The sequence below is a fragment of the Aquarana catesbeiana genome, linkage group LG07 (genome assembly GCF_042186555.1).
Source record: "Aquarana catesbeiana isolate 2022-GZ linkage group LG07, ASM4218655v1, whole genome shotgun sequence".
Classification (NCBI taxonomy): domain Eukaryota; kingdom Metazoa; phylum Chordata; class Amphibia; order Anura; family Ranidae; genus Aquarana; species Aquarana catesbeiana.
Window position 1 is genome coordinate 223,076,091 of NC_133330.1, and position 27,119 is coordinate 223,103,209.

Here is a 27,119-nt window from a genome sequence, read left to right on the forward strand (position 1 = left end):
CCATTCCTAGTAATGGTTCTAATTGCTCAAACGCAACAACACGATGCACCACCAACACGACACCACTTCCACTGAGTTCCACAGCACCTGTATTGTTTCCCACTAAACAAAGCACGTTGGATGTCCATGTTACCACTCTATTATCACCCTCTACAAATTTTCCCTCATCCCTGACCCTGCTCCCTCCCACGTAGAACTAGACATCATCAATCTTACCCCGTATTCCTTCTCTCAAGCAGATTTTGACCTTTTGAGATTTGGATTGAGTTTCTGTCCTACCCCCCAGATGGACAAATATGACACTATTAAAGACCTACATCTCTTTTGTAGGAAACTAACTTACAAATACCTCTTTGACGATCAACACATACGCTCTAAACGTGACAAAGAACTTTCTGAAAGTATTAAACATTTCACCATGGAGGAATTCAGGGCTTTTAGAGATCTTATTCTCCTCCTAGAGGAGAATGAGAGGTCTGAGTCCTCAACACCCACCATTGACACTACACACACAACTATTCCCTCACTGCCGAAACCCAACAAAAAATTTAAACCCAAGTCTAAAAAATTCCCTGACTTGACAAGTAATCCACATATCTGGACCTTCCTTACAGCCACCACAGGTGATCTGAGGCGACTGACACTGGATCCTCTACCAAAAAATTTACAGCCTGACCAATTACAATCTTTGACTAAATTACGCAATTGCCCCGATCTGATCATTAAACAGTCAGACAAAGGGGGCAATATTGTACTAATGACCGAACAGCAATACATCAAAATGTGCTTGAATATCCTAAACAACAGAGCGTGGTATCGCAAAATTACAGCCAGCGTTAGCCATCGCTTCGCCAATGAATACAAATCACTCATAGGAGAGGCCTATCATATGGGTCTGGTGGACCAGGATACTTATGCCTTTTTGGATAATAAATTCCCTTGCATGGCTACATTCTATGCGCTACCAAAGGTTCACAAGAACCTTGAGGCCCCCCCTGGTCAGCCTAAAGTTTCTGCAATAGGCTCACTGACTGAGAATGCAAGCAAATTCGTTGATTCTTTTCTGACCCCCATGTTCTACGTCTGCCTTCGTATGTCCAGGACACATTAGACCTCCTTAAACACATTGAGGGGGTGACGGTCCCTCCCGATGCCCTGCTCGTGACCTTGGATGTTAAGGCTTTGTACTCCAGCATCCCTCACGAGCGGGGTGTCGGGATGGTCTATTCCTTCCTCATGGAGGAAGACCACCATTTATGGCCCTTTAACGAATTTATACTAAGACTACTTTTTTTCATACTGACACATAACTGTTTCACGTTTGACGGTTCCCACTACCTCCAGGTGCAGGACATGGCCATGGGCACATGTTGTGCCCTGGTCTACGCCAACCTGTACCTGGGACGGTGGGAATGTGACATCTTTTCAAATGAACAACTCAGTAGCTATACCAATGAGGTGCTGTTATGGTTAAGGTATATTGACGATATCTTCATTATTTGGGTTGGCTCCCAGCAAGCACTGGCTTCTTTTGCTAATCACCTCAATAACAACACCTTTAATTTAAAGTTTACCTTTAATAGCGATATACATAAAATCTCCTTTCTCGATTTGGTGATTTACAAAGATCTCAACTATTGCCTGGCCACTACACTTTACCGTAAAGAAATGGCGGGGAACACGATTTTGCACGCTTCTAGTGCTCACCTTTCCACTTTGGTGCGAAGCATTCCCTACGCACAATATATTCGGCTTAGATGGAACTGCACTGTTGACAGTGACTTCAAACATCATGCTGACCTACTCAGGGAACGACTCCTCAAACGGGGATATTCCAAGTCTTTACTCTGCAGAGCCTTCAACAAAGCTTGTGACCAATCTAGAAATACACTGCTCTTTAAAAATAAAATTAAGGTAGAGGAGCACTCAATGGTCAAATTCATTACACAATATTCGTATCAACAGTACCAATTACACAATATATTGCAGCAACATTGGCACATTTTGTATGAGGATCCCATCCTGAGCAAGTATGTCAGTGATCACCCAGAGATTGTGTTCAAAAGAGCACCCTCCCTATGTGACAAACTGACTAGGAGTCATTTTGTCCCCTTACAGGCTCACACGACTAACCAAGTGGGTATGTACACATGTGGGCATTGTTCCTTTTGCCCCTGGGTATCTACAGGTCAGAGATTCCAACTACCAAATGGCAAGATATTTCACCCACATTTTTGGGCTGACTGTAATACCCAGGGTGTGATATACCTGATGACCTGTCAATGTGGGGTATTTTATGTTGGCAAGACCATCCGCCAATTCTGGCAAAGGATACGTGACCACGTTTATTATTCAGCGAACGGGAAGATGCTCAGCCCCATTAGTAGACATCTTGATCTTTGCCACAGATTTGACACCCTGTTGCGGCTTTCATTGCTTTGGCAGTAATCCCACAAGACCCAAGGGGGGTGACTGGGACAGGAGGATACTCCAACATGAGGCAAAATGGATCGAACGTCTGAACGCCACACGCTGGCCAGGCATTAATGAAGTACAATCCTACAAATCCTTTCTTGGATAAGGATTTTGGGTCGGTTCTTATGACGATAAAAAGTGTTCGACCCATTACAGTACTATCTTTGATTTTTATGAAGACTAACAGAACTTGATTTATCACAGCGTACTTATAATACAGTCATGCACTGTCGACCTGCTTTTCCTCTTTCTAGGTTGGAGACCCCTCTGTCCTCCTCCCCGCCTCTTGGAGTCCCTATATGGCAGGTATTGTTGATAATACCTCTATCAATACAATTTTTAGTTGCATAGTTGTTCTCTTCATTTATAATGTTATGTAATGGCAGGAATTTCCAATTTTCAGTCACATTGTTGTTTGCAAAATGTATGTGCATTTACCTATTTATTGTAAATTTGTGTGTTTTTCAGTTTGTATGTACCATGAATGAGTTTATCCTCTTCATGGTAGCTAACATTATGTACTTATGTTTACCGGCCCTGCGTCCCGGGCCTGTAATGAGGACTCAGGTTAAGCCGACCCTTGGACCCCATCGACTTGCTGGTGTACCGGTCACATGTGCGGCCGGGTAGTCGCATTCCGCCCCTCCCCAAGGGGAGGGATTTTGCGGCTTTTGGTCCAGCCCTGCTCCCTCCCTCTAGATGCGTAGTGTGAACCTCTTGGTTATGGGCACTAACATCTTCGGGTTCCTTTCATCTGCCTTCCATAGCCTTTACAGCGTTTTTCACGCTGTACACAAGAGGAACCACTAGGGGGAGCTCCCAGATCTGTCACCTCTAGGACTGCGCTCCCTCCACACGCCAGTGTTCATGACAGATGGCCCCGTTGGTCACTGCGCATGCACGGCGAGCCGTGGATGCGCGCGCAGCCCTGTTCGGCCGAATCCGGTGGTGCACTTGTTGCACACCTGATTGGGAGCGTGTACTTAAGGCTAACAACATAGCCTTGTACCACGCCACTACCGCCTATGGCGCTCTGGTTCCTGGGCATCACTTCTATCAACACAAGCTGTCTGGTAAGATTTTGCTCTGGCTTCATTTACAAATATGATAAACTCCCTGTGGCTACACTCTGCTTCTATGTGTGGATTGGTCACACTATGCCCTATCTGTTTTTTCCTTAGATGGCGTTTGGTTTACTACTATTAAGTTCCATCATAGCCCTGCTGGATAAGCTCTGTTTGGTCCTAGGTTTGTAAGGAAACAGCTGGTTAATGCTGTCCATAGGATCCGTTCAGCCTGCATTACCCTTTATAAGGTAGGAGTCTGCTATATGTATTCATCTTGCCCCATTGGTGATTGTGAATAGTTCTCTATCAATATATCTACCCTGTTGTTAGGTTTACATTTTTTATGGTACTATATACATAGAGCTGGAATAAACACTGGCTGATTTGATATTGTTTATACCCTTTAGAATTGAGACTATAGAATATCTAATGCAGCTTGGCTACTCGGAGGCACAATCTTGGAATATATACTTTCCAGCTGCTCGCAGCTCCCATTTGGCTTGGAGGCTGACCCAATTGCACAAGCTGGTACATTATCACTATTTCCTAAAAACCCCCCTATAGTATGAGTATATCTTTACTTTTCCCGTTTCCCCTCCTTTCCCCCCCCCCTCTTTTTTCCCTCCCTCCCCTGTTTCCCCCCCCCCCCCCTTCTTTGTCTTTTCCCTTCCCTTTCTCTCCCCCCCCCTCCCCTTTCATGTTCTTTCCCTCTTCTGTCCCTTCTCTTCTTTTCTTTTTTCCTCCTCTCCATTCCTTTTCTCCCCCTTCCCCCACACATTGAGTGCAGCCTTACTTTCACCAGATCTACATGACCCTATATTAACCCTTTCCTGGCAGCCGGGACTGTTTATTCCACTACCCTCCCGGGATTTATATGTGCTATGATCTTTCTACCAGACACGTCCCGCATGTGATTGTTTGTCACCATATGCGTGTTGATTGTTGGGTCCTTGGGCTTGCTTCCTCATGGTGCTCACTGATATTGATCGAGACGCATTATTGTTAAGGTTTTAAAATAATGCTAATACTAATAAATAATACTAATACTGTGTACTATTTTGGTGTATGGTGTATTTGTCTTCTCTCTCTCTTCCCTGATTACAGGTGACTCAAACAGGCTCCTGAAGAAGCATTCAATTGCGAAACATGTAGAGTTATACTGAGCTATATCAGTTTGAGGTTTCATAGTTGAAACAGAGGGTTTGGATCCTTTTTTCATTTGTAAGGGATACCCCCCTGTCTATTTCAACCCATATGTGAGAGAGTACCTATCACTATTTTGCAATGTATTGCAATTTTTTTTAAATGTTTGTGTTCATGCTTTTTTGTACCTTTTGTATAATAAAAATTCATATTTAATTTTATGACTGGTGCCTACAAAGTCCATGTGTTCCACTCCCTTGGGTGTACTTTTTAGCATTTGTAGTTAAGGACGTTGGCACTGCTCTACCTACGAAATCTCCACCTTCCATCCTGTGATGAGATTTGACAATCCATCCTTTTTCTAGTATATGGGGGTCCCTGACGCTATAAAACGCTGACGGCGGACCTAAATACTTACCTCCCTAACTAGCTTCACCTGTGACACTAATACAGCGATCAGAAAAACGATCGCTTAGTGACACTGGTGATGGGGGGTGATCACGGGGTTAAACCTTTATTGGGGGGGTTAGGGGGGTATCCTAGACCTAAAGGGGCTAACATTAACTGCCCTGCCACTTATAACTGTCACAAACTGACACCAATGCAATAATCAGTAAAAAAAAAATGCTATTGGTGTCACTGTGACGGGGGTACAGGGGGGTGATCGGGGGGTGATGGGGGTGAAAAGTTTGCCTAGAGTGTTGTACGTGTGGTGTTTGGTGCACTTACTTGGATGTGTTCTCTCCTCAGGGCCGGAGCGAAAAAGACCGATACGAGGAGAGATGACATCACTTCCTCTGCCGCTGTTTACAGTACAGAGGCAGAGGAAGATTGTCATTCGTTGGGAGCGATCACGAGGGGGTAGCCACGAATGAGTGGCCTCCCCCTCAGCATTGTTCGCTCCCCTAACGATGCTGACCACCACAGGCACCGAGGGGGGGCAAATCACGTACCAGGTACGTGATTTTGCCTGCCCGTGCCATTCTGTCGTTGTATATCTGTGTTAGGCGGTTGGCAAGTGGTTAATGTGTTGCCACATTTTGCACCGTGCCGTGGCACACCTCTGTTGGCAAGGTGTGTTGGTGTACCATTCACATATACTCTCATGTAGTGTACGGTGCCAGCCATTGTGGTAAGGAGCACAGGACTGTGTTCATTGCAGAAGAGCAATAATGTAAACAGAGCCTTACAGCTCCTTTATTGACTCTGTAGTACCCCGGAACTAGCAAAACACATGCTGTGCTTAAAGCCAACTCTGCCCACATGCTTAGTTTGCCATTACAGTGATTGTAAACGATCACTTTGTAAAACAACCCATTAAGTTTAAAATAGAAATGAAAGGCAAAACATTTGTTGTATAGATATAAAAATACATTATAAACACTTTTTTTTCCCCTTTTTTATAAGTGATCACAGTCTCTCCATTCTTAGCTGCATAAGAGCTGGGGGAGGAGAATCAGCAACACACTGAGCTTCCCAGTGAATGACTGTGCAGTGGGGGCATGTCAGGACAAGTCTGATTATACATGGGAGGAGAGTTCCCAGCATATCTAGAGAACTGACAACAGTGTGTTCTCCTGCTTAGTGTGGTCAGTTTTTAATAGGAAAGCAGAGGGACTGGCACCAACACCAGTGATTTCACATAAAAGAAGCATTACATAGAGAACAGGATACTTTCTCATACAAGTACATGGTACAGCCGGCACATACAGTATCAGGAATATGAAGTTTTGGGGTAACAAATGCTTTAAGTACTTGCATGTGCAGCCTCAACAGTGAGTACGCTCTTTCATATTTTTGTCTTTCCTTACTTGGCATGAGCTGAATGTACCTGGGTCCAGTTAAAGCGGAGTTCCACACAAAAATCTAACTTCCGCTTTTCGGAACCCTCCCCCCCTCTGGTGTCACATTCGGCACCTTTCAGGGGGGTGCAGATACCTGTCTAAGACAGGTATTTGCACCCACTTCCGGCATAGACTCCCATGGGAGTCTACGCCTCTTCCCGTCCCCACCGCGCTGTCTCCTGGGAAACACACAGCTCCCAGGAGAGAGCGGGGACCACTTGGGACGCACAGCGCGACTCGCGCATGCGCAGTAGGGAACCGGGAAGTGAAGCCGCAACGCTTCACTTCCTGATTCCCTCACCTAGGATGGTGGCGGCAGCTTCCAAGAACTGAGCGGGTTCTCGGCGTTGCCTGCCGACATAGCTGGACCCTGGGACAGGTAAGTGGCCATGTATTAAAAGTCAGCAGCTGCAGTATTTGTAGCTGCTGGCTTTTAATATTTTTTTTTTGGCGGTGTGGGTGGACCCCCGCTTTAAAGCAGATCCAGCAAACATTACAGAAGACCAGGTGCTGTATTCCTATCTCATTGAAGTTAATAGCAATCAAATGTTATAAATAATTTTTAACCATTTCCTAGGCTAATAGGTGAGGGATTACCAAACAAATGGCATGGGGGCTGGGAACTGCCCTGGGAAAACATGTCCAAAAACAAAAAAAAAATGTTTTAAAATGGTTTTGATGGGGCGCATCAATTTTATTATTGCTTAAAATGAAACATTAAAAATGCAAGATTTATTTAACCATTTCAGCCCCGGAAGGATTTGCCCCCTTTAATGACCAGGCCATTTTTTGCGATATGGCACTGTGTCAGTTTAATTGAAAATTGCGTGGTCATGTGATGCTGTACCCAAACAAAATTGACGTCCTTTTTTACCCACAAATAGATCTTTCTTTTGGTGGTATTTGATCACCACTGCGGTTTTTATTTTTTGCGCGATAAACAAAAAAGGCCGATAGTTTTAAAAAAATTATTATTTTTTACTTTCTGCTATAATACATATCCAAAAAAATATATAAAATACAAATGTTTTAATCAGTTTAGGCCCATATATATTCTTCTACATAATTCTGGTAAAAAATAAAAAATCGCAATAGGCGTATATTGGTTATCGGGTCTACAAACTACCGAATAGATTTAGGGAGTTTTATTTATTTTTTTTTGTTTTTACTGGCAATGGCAGCGATCTGCGATTTTTAGCAGGACTGCTACATTGCGGCGGACAAATCTGACCACAGAGTGACACTTTTTGGGGACCAGTGATAATACATTGATCAGTGCTATAAAAATGCACTGTTCAGTATAAAAATTACACTGGTAGGAAAGGGGTTAAAACTAGGGGGCGATCAAGGGATTAAGTGTGTTCCTTGGGTATGTTTTAACTGTAGGGGGTGGGCTTACTGGGACATGACAGAGATCACTGTTCAGAGAAACCAGAGCAGAGACCTCTCCAATGGGGTCCTGCCTCTTTCAGAGGGAAAGGGACTATTGCGGTACCATGAGGAAAAAAAGACTTTGTTTAAAACATAGTAAATTTATTTCAAAATGACAATAAAAAAGTCCTACAGGGGACATGTACTATACATTATCATGATTTAACATACACAAAAAATAGTGATTGTTACAGCATTGTTGACACTAAGTTGGTATAACTGATGCCCACACAGATGCATGGACAGAGGTTATATAATATGATACTTGCAGACGTGACCTCTACAGTTTCGCGGTCACAGCCGCTTCTTCAGGAGGCGTCTGATAGTATATAATCTATAAAAATGAGGGAAACAATACAGTATTAACATGACAAGCAAGAAATAAATAAGCAGTTATCAGAAGAAGTACAACATTGATATTGGAGAACATAAATGAGATTTGGAAGTTGCACTCACCAAGCTATAACCTCAAAGGCTCTCTGGAGCGATACTGTGAGACGCCCTCAAGAGGTGTTCCCCCGGGGGCGGGCCAGGGAGACAAATTGGGGTGATACTATTGTAAAAAATTCAATAAAATAAAATTTAGAAATTTGTACGGTGTCTATTCTACTTGGAAACCACCCGGGAGTGTCAAGTTTGAGGTGAGGAGGGGTGGAAAGAAAGGACAAAGAGGAGGGGGGGGAGGGGGAAAGGAAGGAAAAATTGGGGTAAAGGGAGGGAAGGAGGGGAAAGGAAGGAGGGGTGATGGATGGGGGGGAGGGGGCGGAGAGGCGAAAGGGGGGGGGAAACAGGGAGGGGAAAGGAGGGAGGAAGGGGGGGAAAAAGAAGGGAAAAGGGGGGGGGAAGGGGAGGAAAGGGGGGGGAAAGGGGAAAGGGAAAGGAGGGTGTAAAGAGAGAGAAGGAGGGAAAGGACATAGGAAGGAACTGGGGAAGGGCAGATGGAAAGAGAGGAAGGGGGAAAGAGGTTGGAAAAGGGAGGGAAAAGAGAGAGGTCACAGGGGAGGGGTGGAATGGAGGGGGATGGGCAAAGAAAGGGAGAGAAACACAAGAGAGGAAAAGGGGGGGGGAAGGGGAAGAAGGGAAACAGGGGGGGAAAAAGGAGGGGGGAAAAAGAAAAAGAGAGGGGACAAAAGGGAATGAAGGAAGGGAAAGAGGTTGAGGGAGAAAGGTAATGGCCCAATCACCTGGTTAAAAAGATAAAGGGATAGACTAACACACAGTCACTACAGGATTCCTTCCTCTGGTCCGTTGGAACCCAGGGGCACTGGGAACCCATGTGGCAACTGCCCACACTGCCCCTGGATCCAAGAAGGACAACACTTTCTACTTCCCAATGGTGAAATGTTTTTCCCCAAACATTCAGCCCATTGTGGCACACGCGGGGTAATTTACCTCATGACTTGCGCCTGCAGCGCCTTTTATGTGGGGAAAACAATTAGGGAGTTACGGCAGAGACTGGGGGATCACTTATATGCCTCTACAAACGGCAAGCTCCCTACCGTGGGCCGCCATATAGGCATTCACCATCGCTTTAATCTTGACTACATCCGGTTCACCGTGTTAGACGTTGTCCCTGAAGACCCCCGAGGGGGCAACTGGGACCGCAAAATTTTAAAACGTGAGTCCCTCTGGATTGAGCGACTTAATGCATGTGTTCCTCCCGGTATCAATGAGGCACATTCATACAAATATTTTCTTGAATAACTCCGTTATAGTCCCCCCAGCCTCTGCCGTGATCCCCCAAAAAAATTTCAGGCTTTTTTCAACAAAATCTCAGGTCTTTTCCTATGACTGTATGCAAGTGGACTCTTCACATATAGTGGTTTCACTATATAATTTTTATTCTTTGATGTTCCTCTTTTTATGGCTGACTCCAAATTCCCAGTAGATTACATGCTTCATTAACAAGAGTTATGTATATTTAGATTGAACCGTTTCTTTATATTCTGGGACGGGCTGTGATGCATTTCCCCTTTACTGTGGGTCCCTATATGCTCCCATCGCTGGAGACTATGCATCCCCTCCTCCCTCCCAGTTTATTCTTTGACCAACACTGTTTGTATTCAAGTTACTATCATCAATTGCACTAACCATCCTTCTCTGGAGGGATGTGAGGAGTTAATTCTCCCCCTACGGCGGGCTTGCGTTCCTCCGGCAGCAGGCTGGGCTCTACGGAGCCCAGCTGCTGCTTCGTCTGATCACTGCTTCGGCACCGATCACTATGTGAGCTGTGCGCCTGCGCAGGGTGACTTTCCCGCGCCTGCGCAACAGCGGAGGACCGGACCCGGAAGTAATAGCGGTGGTCGTTCTCGGCGCCGTTGAACCTCCGGGTTGGAGGCATTTAAGATGCCTAGACTCGGCTGTTTACTGTCACAGGCGGACACCCAGCATCTCATCGACGCTACCCCGGAGCCCCTGTAAGTACCCATGCAATGCTCCCGATGTAGGACAGGGATTACCATTACTTGTGTATGGTATCTCCCCCTCCTCCCTGGCACAGAGTACCTTGCGACCTATTCTTTAAACCACCTTCTAATACCTTTCCTTTATCCATCTACTTTCCTTACAGCGACTCCTTTTGATAGGGTGGTGTGGCTTATTGGCTGTCGACTGCATTAGTCATGTCATTCTGGGTGCCAGCAGCCTTTGAGTCTAGCTTTTACCACAGCAACGATGGGTAATCTTTTTGATACCATGACCCCCTTTTCTAGTTCAGTGTTCTTCTTTATCTTTTTAACCAGGTGATTGGGCCATTACCTTTCTCCCTCAACCTCTTTCCCTTCCTTCATTCCCTTTTGTCCCCTCTCTTTTTCTTTTTCCCCCATCCTTCCCCCCCCCTGTTTCCCTTCTTCCCCTCCCCCCCCCTTTTCCTCTCTTGTGTTTCTCTCCCTTTCTTTGCCCATCCCCCTCCGTTCCACCCCTCCCCTGTGACCTCTCTCTTTTCCCTCCCTTTTCCAACCTCTTTCCCCCTTCCTCTCTTTCCATCTGCCCTTCCCCAGTTCCTTCCTATGTCCTTTCCCTCCTTCTCTCTCCTTTCCCCCCCCCTTACACCCTCCTTTCCCTTTCCCCTTTTTCCCCCCCTTTCCTCCCCTTTTTCCCCCCTTTTCCCTTCTTTTCCCCCCTTTCCTCCCTCCTTTCCCCTCCCTGTTTCCCCCCCCCTCGCCTCTCCGCCCCCTCCCCCCCCATCCATCACCCCTCCTTCCTTTCCCCTCCTTCCCTCCCTTTACCCCAATTTTTCCTTCCTTTCCCCCTCCCCCCCCCCTCCTCTTTGTCCTTTCTTTCCACCCCTCCTCACCTCAAACTTGACACTCCCGGGTGGTTTCTCAAGTAGAATAGACACCGTACAAATTTCTAAATTTTATTTTATTGAATTTTTTACAATAGTATCACCCCAATTTGTCTCCCTGGCCCGCCCCCGGGGGAACGCCTCTTGAGGGCGTCTCACAGTATCGCTCCAGAGAGCCTTTGAGGTTATAGCTTGGTGAGTGCAACTTCCAAATCTCATTTATGTTCTCCAATATCAATGTTGTACTTCTTCTGATAACTGCTTATTTATTTCTTGCTTGTCATGTTGATACTGTATTGTTTCCCTCATTTTTATAGATTATATACTATCAGACGCCTCCTGAAGAAGCGGCTGTGACCGCGAAACTGTAGAGGTCACGTCTGCAAGTATCATATTATATAACCTCTGTCCATGCATCTGTGTGGGCATCAGTTATACCAACTTAGTGTCAACAATGCTGTAACAATCACTATTTTTTGTGTATGTTAAATCATGATAATGTATAGTACATGTCCCCTGTAGGACTTTTTTATTGTCATTTTGAAATAAATTTACTATGTTTTAAACAAAGTCTTTTTTTCCTCATGGTACCGCAATAGTCCCTTTCCCTCTGAAAGAGGCAGGACCCCATTGGAGAGGTCTCTGCTCTGGTTTCTCTTTCAATCCCATTTTCTGCCTTATTCATATTTAGGATGATGGTACCTATTAACGATATCATATCCCCTTTTGTAAATCATGTGGCATACCCTTGAACTCAGAGATCACTGTTCCAGATGACTGGGAACAGAAGATCTCTGACATGTCATTAGGTAGAATGGGGAATTGCCTTGTTTACACAGACAGTTCCCTGTTCTGCCTCTGTACACCGCGATTGCTGGTGGACATCGAGTCCTTGGGACAGGCACATGCATGCCCGCTATCCTCCTTGCACAGACCGGCATATGGGTACATTGGTTCATGCAGAAGAGCCGACCTGCCGCAGTAAATGTACGTGAGCAGGTCGGCAAGTGGTTAAAGAACATGCCAGGGAGGTGTCCTTGCCTGTGGTGTGGTGCCGCTGTATGATGTATGCACCCCTACTGCAGCAAAACTGAAATTTACAAACAAAAAAAATCCTATTTAACCCCTTGGTACCAGCTCTTCCCGCCCCTTTAACCACTTACACCCCCTTCCTGCCCAGACCAATTTTCAGCTTTCAGCGCTCTCACATTTTGAATGACAATTACTCAGTCATGCAACACTGTACCCATATGAAATTTGCGTCCTTTTTTTCACACAAATAGAGCTTTCTTTTGGTGGTATTTAATCACTAGTGGGTTTTTTATTTTTTGTGCTATAAATTTTAAAAAATGCAGTTTTCTTTGTTTCTGTCATACAATTTTGCAAATTAGTAATTTTTCTTCATAAATTTTGGCCAAAATTTATACTGCTACATTTCTTTGGTAAAAATAACCCAAATTAGTGTATAGAATTTGGTCTTTGTGAGTCTACAAACCATGATGCCTATCTCATTTCTTGAGACTCTAACAAGTCAGGAAAGTACAAATACCCCTCAAATGTTCCCTTTTTAGAAAGTAGACATTCCAAGGTATTAAATAAGTAGCATGGTGAGTTTCTTTTAAGTTGTAATTTTTTCCAACAATTCTTTGCAAAATGAAGATTTTTTTAACAAAATTGTCATATTAGCAGGTTATTTCTCTCACAAAGCATATGCATACAACAAATTACACCCCAAAATACATTCTGCTACTCTTCCTGAGTATGGCGATACCACATGTGTGAGACTTTACACAGCCTGGCCACATACAAAGGCCCAACATTGAAGTAGCACCTTCAGGCGTTCTACGAGCATAAATTACACACATCTCATTTCATTCCTACCTATCACACTTTTGAAGGTCCTTGAGCACCAGGACAATGGAATTACCAACAAAATTACCCCATTTTGGAAAGCAAACACCCCAACGTATATTCTATGAGGCATGGGCTGCAGATAGGTACTCGGGTATTCTGTTGGGCTGCAGATAGGTACTCGGGTACTCTGTTGGGCTGGTGACAGGTACTTGGTTACTCTGATGGGCTGGTGACAGGTACTTGGTTACTCTGATGGGCTGGTGTGACAGGTACTCGGGTACTCTGATGGGCTGGTGACAGGTACTCGGGTACTCTGATGGGCTGGTGACAAGTACTCGAGTTCTCTGATGGCCTGGTGACAGGTACTCGGGTACTCTGATGGGCTACAGATAGGTACTCGGCTACTCTGATGGGCTGGTGACTGGTACTCGGGTACTCTGATGGGTGGTGACAGGTACTCTGAAGGGCGGTGACAGGTACTCAGATGGAATGTGACAGGTACTTAGGTAGTCAGTACTCATATGAACTGTGATAGGTACTCAGATGGACTGTGACAGGTACTCAGATGGACTGTGACAGGTACTCAGGTACTCGGTACTCATATGAACAGTGACAGGTACACAGGTACTCAGATGGACTGTGACATGTACTCAGATAAACTGTGACAGGTACTCAGGTACTCAGATGAACTGTGACAGGTCCTCGGGTACTCAGATGGACTGTGAAAGGTACTCAAGTACTCAGATGGACTGTGACAGGTACTTAGATGGACTATTACAGGTACTCAGATGGACTGTGACAGGTACTCAGGTACTCGGGTACTCATATGGACTGTGACAGGTACTTTGATGGGTGGTGACAGGTCCTCTTTATTGGGGGGCAATCAGTGTAATTGGTGTACGCTGTAAGCGGTAACGAGATGTTACCACAATCTCCTTCTCACACAGAATTGGTGTGTGAGGAGGAGAACCCGGTAACATCTCGTTACTGCTCTGTGTTTACATTTAGTGATCAGCTGTGAAAGCATCACAGTCGATCATGTGGTAAACAGCCGCCAGCCAATGGTCGGTGACGAACAGTGTTCCCGGGAACACGCTGCCACTGACGTGCATGCACAGCACGCTCGCAAATGTGCGCATGTGCCGTGCAACGTGGAGAGGTACCATCTGTGATCGGCCGTGACTTCATCACAGCTGTTCACGTGGTAAACAGCACAAGCACAAGGCTGCGCACACACAATCGCGCGCATGCCCTGTTTAAATGAACAGAGGTCATATGACGCCCGCCCAGAACAAGAGCCGTGCCACCTGGCCGTCATATGATGGTCGGCGGGCGGCAAGCGGTTAAGGGGTTTCAGGGCAGGGGTTTAGGATCATGTGACTGCCGTGAGGCTTAGAGAAGCCATTGCCTATTCCCACACATGCTGTAAACACTAGTGCCGGTGTCCAGTCACCCTACCATGTGAGTGCAATAATCTTTGTTTTTAATGACAATTTTTAATAAAATACTATACTATGATACCCTTTAATATGTCCCCTACTGGGTCACTTCACCTCTGATGGGCAATCATTAGGAGGAACGCACTGGAGATAAAAATTAGGAGAATCTCAGCCTAAAGAGGGGCAAACAGTGCATTTTGACCTACCTGTAAAAAGGTGTCAGACATTTCTGGTGAGTTTGCATTCACACTTTTGGGCACAAGAGGTGAAGAAACAAGATTTTGATGTTGAAGAAATCATGATGTTGAGAATTTGTCACATATAGACTTTTGATTAATCCCTTTTTCACTTGTATCATTTTCTATGTATTTCCATTAGTATCATGAATTTTGGTCACATTTCACTGTTTATCATAAGTTAGCGCCTTCCTTTTGTTTTGTTTTTAAATGTAGGAGGACTTGTTAGAGTAAAGACATGTTCCCACTTAAAAAAAATCTTTCACTGTCTATAAACACTGCTGAAGCCTGTTTTCATGGTACATAGCATTCTCCCCTTTTGTCGTTGAGGTCTCTTCATTCTCCAGTCAATTTTGCTAAAAGTAAATTAAATCTAACTCAGCCATAATAGTTTATTTGCTAGCATGTGTAACGATTTTCTGGTTCAGGACAACCTTTACCATTGTCTTAAAGATAATGAATTAAATTATTTAACACAAAAACACTGCAACATCTTTCTTAGTTGCTTGGCAAGTCTGATTTTTCTTTTTAGGCTCAGCAAATGAGTTATTGAACTGTTCATTAAAGTCATTTCACAATACTTTTTATTATTTAACTTATAGTGGTTTCTATAATTTGTCACCAGTAAGCAATTCAGGAATGCAAAGTGCTAATCTTTTGTTGAAAAGTAAAAAAAAAAGAGATTCACATATAGATTCAGAGCTTTTGGTGTCTTGTTTGCTGGACCCAACTTATAATGGATACAAAACTGTGTGGGGCACAGCAGATATGATGTAAACTCAACAGGAATTCTGAGTCAATGAATCATAAAGGCAGACTCCAGCAGATTCTTCTGAATTTGAACAGCCTGCTAAGAGACAGAAAAGCAGCTTATATGACTTGCTTTCATATGGCAAGTACGCATAAATTAGAAAGGAGAGATATTGTTTAAAAAGACGAGGGGGTGCTGCAGGCTACCTCAAATGGGCAGACAGCCAGGTACCATGCTGTTCATCACACAGGGAAGATAGGATCTTGCTGTACAACACTACTAATTATCCTTTTAATTTTGGGCATTAATGACCAAAGCTTTGGCTCTGCTTTCGATTGCATTTGCTTCACTGAGATCATGGTTTTTAGTACTGGTTTGGGAAAAAAAAAAGTCTAAAATTCAAGACAATGAAGTTTTAAACCATCCAGATTTAAAATATCATTTTAAACCTATTTCCATCATATTTAAATGTTACTTGATTTTTAAAAAATCCTTTCTTGCAAGTATTCTATTATGGCAGTGTTAGGAGGTTAGGTTATAGGAGAGGCGGTCGAGGCTTGAGTGCCTTTTTCCTGAAAAACTGCTGGCAAGGGATTGCTCAGCTACACAGTGAAAACTAGTGGTGGCAGTTTAAAAGGTAAAACTTTTCTGACACCTTTCGACACAGAGAACAGAGTTAGGACTCAAAAGGGGGGATTTACTAAAACTGGTGCACACTGAATCTAGTGCAGCATAGTAACCAGTCAGCTTCAGACTTCAGCTTGTTCACTTAAGCTTTGACAATAAAGCCTAGAAGATAATTGGTTACTAGGCACAGCTGCACCAGATTCTGTGTGCCTCAAATTTAGACAATCTCCCCCAAAGTTGAGATTGAGCAAATGGAAAGGTGACTATTAGTGACTTCAGGATTTTTACAACAGAGCCTGATACTTTGCCTTGAATGTAGGATAGAGTCTCTTTAAATAGAACAATGTACAATAAAACATTTTATATTAAAAATGTGATTAGATACTTCTTTAAATATCCATTCTTAAGGATGTAAATATTTAATTAGTCATTCCTTATAGAAATATTGGTGTAATGTATCTTGGAAACAAGTTTCCTACATCAGGAGCTTGAATCTTTATTGCTAAACCTGGAAACCTTTGATGACCCGGAAGAAGACACTTTCCACTATGTTGAGTGGGTGGCAATGCAGGTTTTCAATACTTGGAGGCTGAGGCTTCAGACATCCTTTTTGTAAAAATATTGGCTAAATTCTTGAAATGTTGTTTTGCAATAAAGTTGACCAGTTCCAAACTTAAACATGCTCAGTAAAAAATCACTTTTGCCGGCTGGAAATATCAGTCTATATGGTGATTTCAAGTTATCTGAAGAACAGCAAAATATATTTTGGCTTTGCATAATATTTCTCTCTGTGAAAATCTAGCTTAAGACTCATGTTTTCAAGCAAAACCAACAGCAGTTTATTTCTAAATGGGAAAAATAAAAGCTGACCCTAACAACCATATTGCAACAATTAATTTTATTCTAGAGTTAAATTTGAACTAAGGCCTCATGTACACTGCTGTTCCTAAACTCATGTTTAGGAAATCTTTGGCTTTTCTTGCCAAACGCCAACTCAATACTCAATAAAACTACTCAACTTTGCCAAACTCAACTCAATAAAAGCCTGTGTCCATGCACACATAGGTTTTTACCAGAGTTTAGGAGCAGCATATTTTAGAGGCTTAGTGGTTCAGGAGGGAAGCTTTTGGGAATAAAAAATGCCAAACGCTCTTAAATGTATGTTTAGCACTTAGAGTTTATTCATTTCAATGGCAAGAATAAATTAAAATTCTAAACAATTAAATAAATAAATCTCAAACACCAAATGCTGCTAAACTCTGCCAAACTCAGCTGAACTGGTTTGAATGCAGCTTAGGTCAGTTTTTAAGACTGATTTTCTCCCTGTCAGGAGAAACAGAGTTTACAATAAACCAGTGTGCATGAAGCCTTAGTCCTTACAAAAGAATAATTTGTTTTAAAGAAAACTAAGCAAATCTTAATTGCATTATTTTTCTTTTTGTTACAAAAATACAGTTTTCCTTTAACTTTATACATGTTTTCTCTCCCTGTACTGTTCACATCCCATAAACTCTTTCTATAAATCTCATATAAATGTGTGCATGCTCCAGTAGCAGTTGAACACTAGGGATGGGCGAAGGGTTGGCCAAGGGTTCGGCCAAACTTTGTTCGGTTGTTCCCCCCCGAACCGACCACAATGCATTGCGGCGCTGAACAGTGCATTGCAAGCCCTGATTGGCTGAAGCATTGAAAGCTTCAGCCAATCAGGGCACAGAGCACTGTCAGAGTCATGATTGGACACTGTCATCATGACTTTATCCAATCATGGCTCATTCCCGCCCCACAATATAAAAGTATTCTTTCAATGGCAGTCATTTTCAGTGTGATTTTGGCGTGGAGAGGGATAGAACAGGGCTATGTTCAGTGCTATCAGTTAGTTAGTGTGCTATACTGTGCTATTTTGCTTCAATTGTCACTGTAGAATATTAGTTTAGTGTCAGTCTAGGGATAGTGTGAATGTAGTGAGGAGGACCATCATTCAGTTTTGCATAGTGTGCAGCTAGAGCACACTAGGGACAGCTCAGATAGTTTCACTGTAGTGTAGTGAGACCGTGTCATTCATACATACATTAATGTAGAGTAGGGACAGCTCATATAGTTTCAGTGTAGTGTAGTGAGATTGTGTCAGTAATCTTGACATTAGTGTATAGTTAGAGTAGGGACAGTTCAGACAGCATCAGTGTAGTGACGGTTGAACGCCATCTATTTGATTGCGTTACTGCCAGTTTAACGCCATTTACTTCCTTGTGCGTTACTGCCAGTTTAACGCCATATCTTTTTGCGTGCGTTACTGCCATTTTATTGCCATATAGTTCTGTGTGCATTACTGCCAGTTTAATGCCATATCGTTTTTTGTGCACTACTGCCAGTTTAACGCCATATAGTTTTGCGTTCCTTAACTGTCAGTTTAACGCCATATATCGTTTTGCATGCGCTACTGCCAGCTTAATGCCATATAGTTCTGTGTGCGTTACTGTCAGTTTAACACAATATAGCTTTGCATGTGTTACTGTCAGTTTAACGCCATATAGTTCTGTGCGTTACTGCCAGTTTAACGCCATATAGTTTTGCGTGCATTACTGCCAGCTTAACGCCATATAGTTCTGTGTGCATTACTGTCAGTTTAATGGCATATAGTTCTGTGTGCGTTACTACCAGTTTAACACCATATAGTTCTGTGTGCATTACTGCCAGTTTAACGCCATATAGTTTTGTGTGCGATACTGCCAGTTTAATGCCATATAGTTCTGTGCATCACTGTACATTTGGCGCATTATATTGCAGTATATTATAGTGTATCCATGGAGTGTGTCTGTGTAGTGTGAGTACTCAAATAAAAGTGCACCAAATACCTCTTTACATTAATTAAAGTGTATCTGTGTACAGATTTAAACTTCTTCTTTATGTTTGCTTATAAGCACCGCCCCCTCCCTCCCAATAATGTCTGAGAGGACAACAAGGAGAGCCAGATGTTCCCTTGCACTGTAAGGGGGCCAGCAACAAATGTGTTCACAGGCAAAGGTGGACACAGTGGTCAGTCCTCAGGAAGGGCATAATTTCCTCTGTTTAGGGAGTTTGCCCTTGCTATACAGCCACAGCATGCAGAGGAGGTGGTGGACTGGCTTACTAAACCTTTCTCATCCTCCTCATACTCCCCTGCAGTTGCCAGAGTGGATAAACCTTTCTCCTTGTCCACATCTATTCCTGCCATAGCCCCAAAATCATCCATTGAGGAGTGAGCTGAGTTATTTGACCACAGTGTCAGCCACTTGCTCCTTGATGATGCCTGCCCATTACTGGATTCAGATGTTGGTTCTGAGGTTGAGGATGACAGGAACCTGAGCCTAGAAAGAGGTAGGAACACTGGTAGACAAATTGGCATTCATGTTCCCCAAGCCGCAGCGTATTACCAAGTTGTCTCCAGTGGTAATGATGAAGATGGAGGAGATGGAGATGATGATGATGATGGTCACTGATGCGACTTGGGTGCCAGAGCAGAGGAGGAAACTAAAGGTGAAGCGGCGCAACATGAAGGAGGCCGATATCAAGAAAGAGTAGAGAGCAGCCACCCTATTCCATAACATTCTGCAGCTGTTATCTCCCGGCCCACTCCCCAAAGCTCAGCTGTCTGGGCCTTTTTCAGCACATCTGCAGCAGATTGCACTGTTGCTATCTGCAAACTGTGTCTCAGGCACATCAAAGGTGGCAAAAACACCAACCATTTGGGTACCACATGCCTAACAAGGCATTTAACATCCAACCACTCAGCCCCTTGGCAAGAGCACCTAAAAGCCACACAAAAGGGGCACAAATCTGTCCTTTCTCCTCCTTACCCACTTCAGTCTGCCCCTGCGATACAGAGTCATGACCTTTCAGCAGCCTCCACTGACAGAGATGAAGGTATAGGTCCTAGCAGCACATCTGCCAGCAGCACACCACCAGCTATAGACTGTAGCCTGCAAATTTATCTGCCCCATCTACTGCAGCGGGAAAAAAATACAGTCCCTGCCACCCACATGCCCAGCGTCTGAATGCAAGCTTGTCAAAGCTTTTGGCTCTCCAACTTCTGCCTATCAGCCTGGTGGATTCTGACCCCTCGGTAAATTTGCACAATGTGCTGTACCACAATGGCAGGTTTACAGTCGCTACTACTTTTCACGTAAGGCCGTTCCATCTCTCTACCATCACGTGGTTCTGGCATAGTTGGGCAAGGCAGTCAGCCATAAAATCCACCTTACTGCTGACACGTGGTCCAGCAAGCATGGGCAGGGACGATACATTTCATTCACAGCACACTGGGTAACGTTGCTTGCAACTCAAAAGGATGCAGGACAGGACTCGGTGCTGCAGCTTGTTGTGCCCCCACATCTCCATACAGCTGGTTGTGATGATGCCAGACCTGTGAGCTCTACCTTCTCCTCCTCCTCCTCTGCCACCTCCATGCCCTCCTCTGCAGAATTGTCCTATGAACATCAGGTATCCCCTATGCATTCAAAGGGCAATTCCCAGAGCCAGGCTAAAAGGTGCCATGCAGTGCTTCAGCTGGTGTGTTTAGGGGACAGGAACCACACCGGAGCAGAGATCCTTGCAGCTGAGCAGTGATAGGCCCAGAGGTGGTTCACACCACGCCAGCTATAGCCAGGAATTGTGGTGTCTGATAATGGCTCAAACCTCCTGTCTGCCCTTAGACAGGGAAAGTTGACACTTGTGCTATGTCTGGCACATGTCCTCAATTTGGTGATGCAGTATTTCCTAAGTACGTACCCAGGGTTGCAAGATGTACTAAAACAGGCCAGAAGAGTCTGTAGCCATTTCAGGCGGTCATACACAGCCAGTCCTTGGTTGGCTGAAATTCAGCAGGAATTACACCTGCCCATTAACTGCCTGATTTGTGACATGTCCACCAGGTGGAACTCAACTTTGGGAATGCTGCAGTGGCTGTACATGCAGCAGAGGGCTGTCAACGAGTATCTGTACCAGTACGGCACAACGACAGGCTCAGGCCACCTCAGCTTTTTCCCCATGCCAATGGCTGATCTTTAAGTATGCATGCACTGTATTATCACCATTTGAGGAGGCCACAAAGATGGTGAGCAGTGACAGTGCATGCATCAGTGACACAATCCCTGTTGTGTTCCTGCTGGAGCAGACTCTGCGTGGCATTATGGACAGGGCACTGGAGGCAGAGCAGCAGGAGAAGGAGGAGGACTTCCTTTCCTCCCAAGGCCCACTTTATCCAGACACCATTATTCCTATGTCACAGAAGACACCAGAGGAGAGAGGGGAGGAGAATGAGGAGGAGGATTCTGGCACTTTCATAGGCTTTGAAGAAAAGGAAGACATGCGTCAATCTGTAAGCGATGGCTTTCCAACCCCAGGACCCTTGGGAGTAGTACCGGGCTGGGAGAAGGAAGTTCCAGATGCTATCATTCTGAGTGACCCTGAGGAGTCTGCTTCTCAAGCCTCGGTAAATTTGAGGTGCATAGGCAATCTCATGCTTCAAAGCCTGCACAATGACCCAAGAATACGTGGCATAAAGGAGAAGGATGATTACTGGTTGGCAACCCTCCTTGACCACCATTATAAGGGGAAGGTCTCAGAACTCATCCTGTCCCCACAGAGAGTGCAGAAGATAAAATCTCTTGAGGACACGTTAAAGAGGATTTTATTGAACATTTTTCCTGACTCCAGTAGGTTACAGTATCATGGAAAACGTTGTTTTGAGTCTTCTTTTGGTCAAGAGAGGAGCTTTGGAGAAGGTGTCCGCCTAAGTGAGGCATTTTGGAATTATTTTAGTCCTCACCATCCAGGGCTTTCAGCTTCCACATTCCATCGGCAGCGTCTGCATCACATGGTGGACGATTACCTTGAGGCCAAAACAGAGATGGAGAGCTTTCCAGCTGATGATCCACTGACTTACTGGGTCATGAGAATAGACCACTCGCCAGAACTTTCCCAGTATGCTATTGAATTGTTGGGCTGCCCTGCATCCAGCGTGCTTTCAGAACGGGCATTCAATGCTGCAGGAGGTTTCATTACTGATCATAGAACGCATCTGTCCACAGACTCCGTGGACCGTTTGACTTTTATAAAAATGAATCAGTCCTGGATTACCAGCTATGAAGCCCCTGATGCCGATGTCACTGATTAAGTCTTTTTGGAATGTGGAATCTCTGCATGACTTCGAGGCTGCATAGCTTTGAGGGTGTTCAATCATTTTATCTGGAAAAATATTTTTGGTATAGGTTTAATGGGCACAATTAACACCCAAAGACCAATTTTTCAGCACCTGTTTGACAGGTGCATAGAATTGCAATTTTTTACATCAAGGCCAATTCTTGCTTTCATCAAGAGTGCCTCTATAGAGTTACGGTGGGAAGGTGCCGCTGACACCCAAAGACCAATTTTTACGCACCTGTTACTTCTATCCAAAGTCGAAGTGACACCAGAATGTATCCAAAAAATCTCTAATCTTGTTCCCTGTGCACTACATTGTCATACACACTGGCCCCCAAGCTGTTGCTGAGCAAAATAAAGGCAGCTTGCAGGGAAAATGTCATTTTTTGGCTTTATAAATGCAATTATTGCTGCAGCAGATTCTAGACATGGTACAGATCTGCCACTTTACAGGTAGACTAAGGGGACCCCCAGGCACTATATTGGAAGGAATTTTTCATTTTTATGCTTTCACTTTAAAAATCAAAAAATCACTGCTCATTTAAAAGTTTTTCACAAACTTTTTTTTGTTGATATATGTCCCCCAGGGCAGGATCCAGACCCCTATAACCATTCTATGCCCAATTACTTGCATATACGCCTTCAAAATGGGCACTTTTGATTTTTGATGTTTGGGTCTGATTGACTTTAATGAGGTTCATTATTCGGGTCCAAACTTTTGTTCGAAAGTTCTGGTGTGAACTGAACAGGGGTCCGTTCGGCCCATCCTGATTGAACACCACAATTTTATTGTGTTGACTATAGCAGATTGTGTCATTGTGCTGTGCTTTGACATGGCTGTTTTTTATTGAAATTGGGAGCACAACTCTGCAGCTGAATGGAGTAAGCGTTGCCACCTTAGGACAGGAAGTGTCTGTGATAGCTATTTGGTTGCATGCTATAATTGATATCAGGACATATAAAAAATTATTCAAATTTTTGACATTACAGGAGCTTGTGCGACCACACAGTTGGATTTAGATACACTCTGCTGTTCCTTTGTTTCATTGTTAAACAAATGAGCCCAATTATTTGAATAACCCAACAAGTTCTTGCAGTTTAAACGAATATAGATTTGTTATTGTGTGAAAATAATGTTTTGAGTCAAATCACTGTCAGTACAATAGAGAACAAAGGGGAAGGAAGATGCTGTGGTCTGAAGATATTGGCTCTATGAACTTTTGCATTGATATGCCTTCCGGAATCTTTTGGGAAATTGTCTTTCAACTGTCAATCTCTCCATCAGTTATAATAGCTGTTTAAATCACAATGATGTAAAAGATCCTAATTTTATAGTGTTTTGACAGACAAACCATAATGTGAAACAGAGAAGAATTCTCCCAGGAAGGCAAGACATGGTCGACAGCATTAAGCCGGTGAGATAGCTTTCATGAGAATCCCATCAAATAAAGGCAAGTGCCAGACTTTCTAGGCTATCAGATGACCATTAATTTTTAATTGTGTTAATGTTGTTTGTTAGTGACAGATGACTCGCTTGAAGTGTCTTGTGAATAATTTAAACACTAGAAGGCGTTCTATTATCCTCTACAGATTTGTGTAGAAAACCACAGGGAGTAACCTTTGCCCTGCTCTGGGAGCTAGGCAAAATGCAGCAATAACCTCTGGGGATTGATGGAAATGTTGCACTTTTGGCATATGACACGGAGGAAGTCAAATGTTATGCTGCTTATAAAAAAACAGAGGGTTCTGGGATCTGGCATTTTTTTTCTTCTCCGAATCCAAGCAGTATTTCATCACACTTAAACACCTATGTCCATCAAAGTGAACAGAAAGTCTAGGAAATGTTCTCTGGACTTTGTAATTTCAGTGAGTGACAGCTTAATATCTATTTATTTTCACATCTGACACCAGCAAAAGACAAGTTGGCTTCATGAATGTCAATACATTAGGATAAACAACTGTTTTAGCCCACAAAAAAGGAACTTTGGTTACAGCACCAGCACATTCATCATGTATTTGGAGACGGTACAGAGAAAAGAAAAATTACAGTTCAAAAAATAATTAGCTCTGATTATTGATAGGTTAGTGTGACTATTCCCTAGGAAGTAGATTCAGTGCTTCTTTTTCTCATCTGTTCTGTCAAAATATGTAATTACATTATGTAAATAAAAGAGATGACTACTATTTTTTTCACATAAAGTAATTGACTGTTTATGTTACTTTTCACAGAAACAAAGAAGTACCAGTGTGAGTTTCTCTTAAAATTATCATTAAAAATACAAAAATTCCAGAAAGCATAATTAAATTTGGGTTTGGTAAACTAACACTCGAGTCAAAAATGAAAAAAAAAATATTTTAGAACTTTTATATTGACCCCAGCCTAGTAACACCTTGTGTAGCTAAAACGGATAAATAAGGATAAGGATAAATTTAGGCACATTCAATAAATGGGAACTCAAAATCTAGCAGCTGCCCATGATATAACAATTCTTCCAGAAATTATTTTTGAAAAAACAAATGAATGATATGAAAAGCGCTAATCTGTTTAACATACCACATTCTGTAGGTGTGCGAAAGATAAATTACAAAATTTGTAATTACATACTATAGAGTAACAGTATTCACATCCCTTTTCAAATGTTCATAAATAGACCCCTTTACATATACTTATCTGCACACAGGTTTATTCTAAATATGTGTCCACTCAAAATAATCCCTTATAATTTAGGGTTCCAGTGCTAATTAAACCATTCCACATCTACTAGATAAACTCAAGCAGAAAAAAGTTGTAAACTGCCTACATACTTGCAAGAGAGAAACTAGTAAGGATGCGCTTAAGCTTTGGTCATCTGGGAGATCCTTTCTGTTTATGTCATGTCCTGGGAGTGATACTACAGAGCATGATATGAATTGGTGGGGGGGGGGGGGGGGGGAGTTCCCTTCAGCAGGTCATCAGGCATTGGGCATCATGATTGTAGATCTTAATCATTGGATTATGTGATTGATTTTACTCATACACAATTTACACATAATCACTAAAATACTAATGTTTATTGAAGCCATAAAACTGGAAAAAAATATACAGATTTTTGCAAAGACATGTACCCATATATAACACATAAGCAGGGGAAATTGTATGTTCTATAAAAATGTATTAATTATTACATACCCCAAAGAGTTCACACAAAACCCCTGCAAAAGGGGCCAGTACCCTGGCGATACCTAGAAATTGTTCCAATGAAAATTATTTCAAATGTAAGGCAAAAGAGTTAAAAGACAGATTAACTCCAAGAGGTTATGGTAAGAAATCTTTGGAAAAAAGCATACCAAGATTCACACTCCAAGGAACCAATTTTGATCTCTTCAAGGAGTAAGGACAATGACGTGAATATTGGTATCTGTTAGCCAATCAGAAATAGGGGCATATAATTGAGGCTAGTATGGACTTTCATGGTAACGTACAAAGGCTTCATACACACAATGTAAGTATAAAATATGTAGTATTTATTACAACAATTAGTTTCTTATAAAAACATGCAGATATAAAAGATCGCAGTTTGTGTCACCAAAGGACACTTAGTTGCTCTAAATAGTCTGAACACACAGATGTACTGTAGTGACAATAAAGGACTGACACTCTCAATTGGTCACAAAACATATGTATATCCTTCACTTGACATGTTTCACAGTAATATGTCCTCTTCTTCAGGAGAGATTTGTATACTAAAGAGCAGTGTCCCCACGTTCCCTGGGGTAGACATATACCTGGTGGTTGCACACATTTTATCAAGTTGTCAGGGACATGGCATGCGCAGACATGCATTTGCATATGCGCATGCGCGGGAACATTATCACTAACAGGATGCATGCACGTTAGCCATTAATGCTGGTGCCAAATGGCCTATATAAAGACAGCAGCTGCAGATCAGCTGCTGTCTGATCTGCAGCTTTACCCTGTGCTCTGATCCTGTGCCTGTATCTGATCCAGTATTTGACTCCGCTTTCTGACCACACTGATATCTCCAGTCCTGACCTTTGGCTTGCTTTGACCCTGATTATTCCTGCCTGTCTGCCTGATTTCCTGTTGCCAAACCTGGCCTGAACTCTGACCATTCGCTGCTTGATGTTTATAATGGACTGATCCTCTGTGTATGACCTGGCTTGTCTGACTCTGCTCCAGTCTTCTGCTTCGAGCCTGTGTAGCTCCAGTACTGCTGACCTGCATCCACTGTCTGGCATCTACAGCATACCTGCATCCGTTGTCCTGCATCTACAGCTTACCTGCATCCATTGTCCTGCATCTACAACATACCTACATCTGCTTTTTCTGCTACCTTCTGCTGCTCAGCAATCCAGTCTGTTCCTGCTACTCATCAGCTACCACTACCGCTACCAATGGAGGACTTTGCAGGCACTCTTACCTCATCGTGCTCTCACGGCCACTGTTGCAACTCCAGTGGTTCTTGAGCCGGGGCTGTACAAGAGGTTGATAAGAAATATTTAAAGAATTACAAGTGATATCAACATTTGCCTTGTTCCTTATATGCTTTATTCTAGCTAAAATGGCGCTGACTTATTGTTTATGCAATCTGCTTAGTTCCGACCAACACCTACAACAATATTTAAAGAACTAGCAAAAGTTTACCATATTAAGCCATATTGTGAAAGGGCACTGTTTTGACAATAAAGCTGACGATGCACCATGAGTCACCAGTGTGCCTTAGCCAATGGTAGCTTGCCAAATACTGTTATAAAATGACATGTGTAAAGGGTTCCTGTATGACTCTGC